The 7,897-nt window shown below is 28.0% G+C and overlaps 1 pseudogene; it reads right to left on the reverse strand.

The window, feature by feature from the left end:
- Positions 1-214: 214 nt before the first annotated feature.
- On the reverse strand, positions 215-7,190 carry LOC145960154 (uncharacterized; annotated as a pseudogene).
- Positions 7,191-7,897: the final 707 nt, after the last annotated feature.

Genomic DNA, 7,897 nt, shown 5'->3' on the forward strand with positions numbered 1-7,897 from the left:
ATATATAAAAAAAGAATTCTACATATATTCTTCTACATTCTAATATATTTCATTTTATACATAATATAATATTAACATTGCACTTTTAATCCTATATCTACAATATCTACAATATGTACAATATCACAATATCCTCATAGAAAAAAGGTTAAAAAATTATTTATGTATAATTTTAAAATACGTATATTATAAATTCTAAATTTTATTGTACACACTACCGATCAGAAAGTACTTCGCGCATAATAGCAATATCAGTTAAATAATTTTTTGACAAGTTTTCAGTTGGTACATAATGAGTGCCTTCGAAATGAGAAAAGTATCGTCCTATCTCTACATTATTTATCCATTTTGGTGGACAACTTGATACAGTATCTAAAATTAAAAAAATGTATTTTATATATTTATGCGCATGTATAAAGAGATGAAAAATCATATAATATATATATAATTTATAAGAGAGAATGCTACTAATATCTTATACATACCTTGTGGTGCATAACATACTATATTATTTTCCGCAAGAATTATATAGTGCGGTTGATAGGTAAATTTGGAATTGCCTGATTTGTAAGTATAACATTTGCAGAAACATGTGGCGAGTTTCACAGCATTCGCTGAGATATGGAGCTACAGATTTTAATTTTTTTTGTACAAACGCAGCTTTACATTTGTAATTCCACCCAATTATCACACCAGTGAAGATTACATTTCTCAGTCGAAGGCAAATGTGGTTTCGGTGAGTGCGTTACAATCATACCAATAGTATATTTAATTTTTTTCTTTATTTCCGGTTTACTCCTCACGATGTTAACTCTATCCTGTATATAACAGATATCGTAACAATGAAATTTAAATAATACTTCTTGTCAAGTGTTTTCAAAAGTACCCAGTAAGCAAAATGTTAGCAGGTTGGCAGCAGATTGGCAGCAAATTCGATCAGAATCCCACACCAGAACCGTAGCCATCTGTGTCCGCATTAAGCTTTTGTTTTGGCGACAGAGTCTGTAAAACATAACCTGTCATCAAACTGTCGGCAGAAACCGAGCAGGATCTGCGCGAGGCAATTTGATGTTAGATTGCCAGCAGAAACCGAGCAGAATCTGCGCATGCAACCTGATGGCAAATTGACAGCAGAAACTGCACAAGATTTGCGCTTACTTTTATTAATATTATATAAATGCAACAAAATTGATTATTACAAGTGCTAAATAAGAATATTATCGGCAAGTTAATTACAATTTTCTTCTAAAATGACATATATGTCATATGTTATATCGTAATATATGTTAATGTAATATATGTTATATCGTAGTTATATCTCATATAGCGAAGGACTAATTTAATTTAATTAAATTAATAATAAAGTAAATGATAAAAGTAAATGTAACTTGTAAAACTGGAGATGTAATTTATTTAGAATTAAATTCTTGCTTTATGCCTCAAATAGGCAGTACATGAATAATTTTCCATTTATCATATTGATTCCAATCAGTTTAATATTCTGAATCTCATCTGCTTGTATCAGATATCAGAAATTAAAGTGATAGAAATTAAAATGATAATTACTATATTTTTAGTCTTTTATTCATATTCGCGACTTTATCTATATTTCTGACAGAAATTAGATTACGAGAAAGTACAGCTCACGTAGCGGTAAGTGAAGGAACTATCGAATCATGCTCTGTTCCGTTTCTGCCGTCAATCTGCTATCAGAGATTGTGTGCGCAGATTCTACTCGATTTTTGTTATCAATTTGCTATCAAATTGCGCCTCACAGATCCTGTTAAATTTCTGCTATCAATTTGCCGTCAGTTACATCTGCAGGCTTTACTCGATTTCTGCCGATAATTTGACATCAAATTTCATTGCGCAGATCCTGCTCGATTTCTGCCGACAATCTGATATCAAACTGTGTTGCGCAGATCTTGCTCGATTTCTGTCACCAATCTGCTATGATAATTTTAAACAAATCCTGTTCAGTTTCTGCTATCAAATTATGTCAGCAGGTTTTGTAACATTTCTGCTGACATTCTGTTATCATTATTTGATATAACAAATTTTTTATACAATCTGCAATCTTACTGTCGACAAAAATTTGTAGCAGAAATTGACAAAATCTGTTTGAACAGACTTTGCTGACTGGGTAATTATTGTAACATGGCTTAAATTATATAAATAGTAATATCACTATATATTGATATCTGAACTCATATACATATACATATACATATACATGTACATACAGGGTGTTCAAAAAGTCTCGGACCGGTTGAATATTTCATAAATTATGCACTTTAGAAACAAATGTTTCAGACAAAAGTTATATGGCTTGAAAGGGGCCATAAGATGGCGTCATTGGTTTGACCTTGAAAAGTCGTTTGAAGGTCACGCGAAGGTCACCTGCAATTTCTTAAATGGAACCCCCTATTTTTTGTTACTTATTCTTGTAGCTTATCTCGAGAGCTTTCCAAAACACTATAATAAAGTATTTCTTCATTGAGTACTTTTCGAGTTATGAGGCTTGAAATAATTTCTTAATTTTACATAAACCATAAAATATCTAGTAAAATATTCATTTTTCGATTATCTTACCTTAATACTTTTATGTACAAAATAATGAGAGGAATCAATTGGTGTAAAGAAAATACATAGTTATTTTTAAGAAAATATATGTAATTGTTAATTGCAAATTACATATTTTTTCTTCGAAACAACTATGTTTTTTCTTTACACCAATTGATTCCTCTCATTATTTTGTACATAAAAGTATTAAGGTAAGATAATCGAAAAATGAATATTTTACTAGATATTTTATGGTTTATGTAAAATTAAGAAATTATTTCAAGCCTCATAACTCGAAAAGTACTCAATGAAGAAATACTTTATTATAGTGTTTTGGAAAGCTCTCGATATAAGCTACAAGAATAAGTAACAAAAAATAGGGGATTCCATTTAAGAAATTGAAGGTGTCCTTCACGTGACCTTCAAACGACTTTTCAAGGTCAAACCAATGACGCCATCTTATGGCCCCCTTCAAGCCATACAACTTTTGTCTGAAACATTTCTTTCTAAAGTGCATAGTTTATGAAATATTCAACCGGTCCGGGACTTTTTGAACACCCTGTATACGTATATACATACATATATATATATATATATATATATGTACAGTACATTGTATACAATGATGATATATTATATACACTACCTTTATTGAATTTGTAATATTTCGATATTCATAATCGATATCTATATCTTCAATATCACTTTTTAAACATCGTGATAAGAAACTCATCAAATTATTGACTTTCAAATTGTGAAGAATATTACAATGATTACTTATCAGTTCACAAAAACGCGGAAGCTTGAACATAATCTTTTGTATTTGCTGAAAAACGATAGACAAGTAAACAAGATTTCAATTATAGAAAAGAAAATGAAAAGAAATTTACTTATTGCTTATAAAATACTAACTTATTGACTAATGTATTATTTACAAGAGTTATAATTGATCGTTATCTTCATCAATTATTTCTTAAAATTAGTAAGAAAACTATATATAAAAAATTGTTTACCGATATATCATATAATGGATCCATTGGATGCATAATGGAACAACTTCCATTGACAATGTTCACCGAATACATAAACGATTTCTCCATCATATAAAAAAATTCTGCCGATTGACAACCTTCCGTATAACTAAAAATAATAAAAAAAATGATTATATATACATATATATTTATCTCAGATAGATTGAAAAGCTCCCAAGCTAAAATTGTATACTAACTACTTTGATTCCCATACGATTGTCGTTACAAAACTTTCGTCATATCCACAGTGCAGAAAGCAGCGTAAACCAAGTCTTCTAGCTATACTGTGGCATCCAATAGTCAGAAGAAATTCTTGATAATATCTTAGAATCTATATCATTAAATTTTTATAGAAAAACTATCTTGAACATTTATAAGATATAAAGCTACGTTTGCGCAATGCATAACATAATATTATTATAATTTAATATAATATAAAATAACTTACATAATCTATATATTTAGTTTTAACATCCAATGTTTCAAATAAACGACATAAATGAATAGCACCTGTTTCGGAAAACATAATTTCTTGAATAATATACATAATTTGTCTCGATTCCGTTGGTTCCCAGAAGTTATCATTGATGTTGTTTTCTCTCCAAAAAGAAAATTGCTCAGAAGATAGAGAGAATGCAGAATGCTTAGGATATTCAGCTTTTAGGCAAGATAGTACTTTTTGCACAATATTCTCTAACCATGTATCAATGACTGAATAAGTTACATATGGTAGAAAATATTGTGCGATGATAGTAAGTTGTTTTTCTAAAAGTAGCTTTTCCTTTGGCATGTACATAAATATATTTTGTTTATATATTAGTCGATACTGTTTTATCCAATGATAAATTAAGTCAAAATTATACATAACTGTCAAATTAGAATCGTGCTTGAAAAAAATTTACATATTTTTTTTAATGGTACAATATATATTTACTTTAATTTATAACGTTAATGGCAATTTGGTTTATTAAATTTTACCGTAATAGTAATTGTGTTGAAACAATTCTATTTATATCGTCCAAGATAAAACGGTAAATTATAGAATCTTCAGCTATGAAACGCAAAAGACTATTTAATTCCATTTTTTTGGTACCGCATAAGTTACTGTGAGACCATAATTAATGAGACGTAATGCCGCAATTTTTCCATACATTTTATACTTTCTTCTAAATGATTACAAATTTCCGTCAATCTCTCTTCGCTATGCCTTCTTTCCGAAAAAGAAAATCTAAAATTAAAAAAAATTCTCCAGAAATATGTTAAACAACAAATATCAGCGATAAATTATAGACGATATACTTTTTCACATATATTTTTAATTACACGCACACGTACACGCACACACACATACATATTCATATTCAGACTAAATTAAAGAAATTATAAATATATATTATTCTATTTAATAAAGAAATATATGTAAAGAAAATATACATAAAGTAGGAGGGTCATTCAGCGCGTTTTTTTATTCCCACAGGATTTTCAAAAAACATTTCTTTTTATTGTATGATCATAAAGAGTGTTAAAAATAACTATTAGAGAAAATTATAAAAACCATTATAAATAACCATGAGAAAAAATTCCATCCATAAAACCAAAATTAGTTATTAGCTTAGATATATCTATGATACTCAAGTTCTTTTTCATGATTAATAAATGACTAGTGAAATATTATCGCTTATATATTGTGCTCCGCCATCATAATTTTAGATTATAATGTGCATTATCTTTAAGGTAAAGGTAAATACAGTTGGTATTGAAAAAATTAACTTTTTATTATTCTTGACATATGGGTGGCCATAATAAATAGTGATTATATATGTATAGGACATTAGTTACAGACTTAAACTTCTACCGGCTATGATCATTGAAGAAGTTTTATTAATTTTTTTATTTTATTAATTTTTTATTTTGTTTTTCATTCTTATTTCAAGTTTTTTGGACATATTAATATCACTGTGTTATCTTCTAAGCCTTTTCTAATAATAATTGCATATTATTCGATAATTCTTCTTCCTCTGTCCAACAGGATTAATCAAGGGGAAACATTTATATGATTTTTAAAATCTTGTTATGCTCTTTGTAGTGAACATTATAATTGTAGTTAGAGTAAAACTTTTACAACTTTGACGCGGTATAGAGACTTAAATCTGAAAACAACTAATGGTATTTTATACATATAGTCACTTATTAATTATGGTCACTTACATATGTTAAGAATATTAAAAATTCTTTTTTTCATTATGACTTGTATTTATCTCTATCTTGAAGATGATACCCAGGTAGCAAGATAACGTCTAAAGACATCTTAATGACGTACTATAACGACTATGACGTACTATGACGTCATCAAGATGTCTTTAGACATTATCTTGCTAGGAATTATCTTCAAGATAAAGACAAATACAGCTCATAATAAAAAAAAATAATTTTTTATTATCCTTAACATATGTAGGTGATCATAATAAATAGATGACTATATATATAAAATACTATTAGTTGTTTCCGCCCCCCCTCTCCAGATTTAAGCTCCCTATACCGCGATGATAGCTAAGCTATCATAATGATATACAATAATTTATGGTCTTATGGTTCGAATCTTTTTTTCATCTGATGGTTATTCCTAATAATCATACAAAATAAAAAAATTGTTTTGAAAATCCTATCGAAGGTAAAAAAATGTGCTAAGTAACCTCTTCCTCTTTTTTTTAATCAAATTGTAATTATAACAATAGTAATCAATAGTAATTGGCACACATAAATACAACGTGATATCGAGATGCACTTGCCGCGATGATCTCGCGCCATTTAAATTTGTTATTTCATATCATGTTTGAATGAAAAATCAAGTGAAAAGTAAATATAATTATAACTGTATTCTAGCGATATTTAGATTATATACACATGCCATTAAAGTAAAAATGCTTTATATAAAAATCATAAAATTTGAACAGAAAATTTCACGAACAAAATACGATCATACTCTGAATTCCAGAATACATAATTATTTATGAAAGTTAATTAGAATATTGTATAAATAAATCTTGAAATATAAAAAAATTCTTGAAACGAATGAATGTAAAAGAAATATCCTTATGAATATTATTATAAATAAAAACATTTATGAGTAATCGCATTATTAAAAGTTTTAAAATTAAAATATGAAAAATCGTGACAGCACATTTATTTAGCTTCATCTTTTACATTATACAATAGATTTTTTTTTCATTACGTAATTGATATAATTTTAAAATATTAAAAAACTCTATTAGCTCTATATGCAATAAAGGCGCAATGGATTAATTAATAAGACAATAATGTAATAACTTCAATTTTTTTACTATTGTTTTATAGAGTTGAACTTCGTTGAGCGATTAAGATCGACCAAATATGAGATAAACATAAAAACTTATTAAAATATTTATAAATAAAAACATACCTCTGATAAAACTTCTTTTCCCAAAATTTGTGACTAAATGTTATCTGCTGTAATCGATTGCACGTAGATTTAAGATTCACGATATCCTCCATGCTAATGTTTTCGTCTTCCAAAATTAAAGCAATTATTTCATCCGGCAAGTGTATTATCACAGCCATCGTGAAAAATATTATAGAATTCAACGAATTTAAAAAAAAAAATAACCGATGTTATATCTTCTTTCGCACTAATTTCGTTTATATACTTATATATAACTAATATGTATCACGAATATGAGCGCTCAAACTTTACTCCTGCTTGTAGCACAGTCGCAATGCATCTGCAACATTAACTTCGTTCGACATGGACTAAACATGCATTGTTTAGAAATAACTCACAGCGTTTAGCCAATAAGGGACAGAAGGGATGACACCTCGGTCCTGATTGCTCAAAAAAATCAGAAGAGTAGATATGTACGACAAATTCTTTGGAAAAAACTTCTTTTCAACAATTTCTTTTCATTTCTTGAGATTTATAGTTTTATGATCTTATAATCTCTAATCTTCCAATGTTATTTAATGGAATTGTTTATTCTTTTGATTTATTGAAATATGTGCTGCGATCATATTTTTTTCATTAAGATTATGATTTTATCAAAAAATTTCTTGCATTTTAATTTTATTATTCTTATATTCTGTTATATAATTAAATATTTAAGGAAAATTAAAGAAACTACCAAATGAATCATCGCGCAATATGCGAGGACTATAAGAGAGAGAGAGAGAGGAACCGTCCAAATAAACTTACTTATTAGTAAATATTCGCAGCTTGGCTTTGCACAGTGAAATCTGTGATAAAAGTTTTCAATGTTAGTTTACGAATATAG

The sequence above is a fragment of the Camponotus vicinus genome, unplaced genomic scaffold (genome assembly GCF_025532165.1).
Source record: "Camponotus vicinus isolate PSW18456_S1 unplaced genomic scaffold, iyCamVici1.0 SCAF_10, whole genome shotgun sequence".
NCBI lineage: Eukaryota > Metazoa > Arthropoda > Insecta > Hymenoptera > Formicidae > Camponotus > Camponotus vicinus.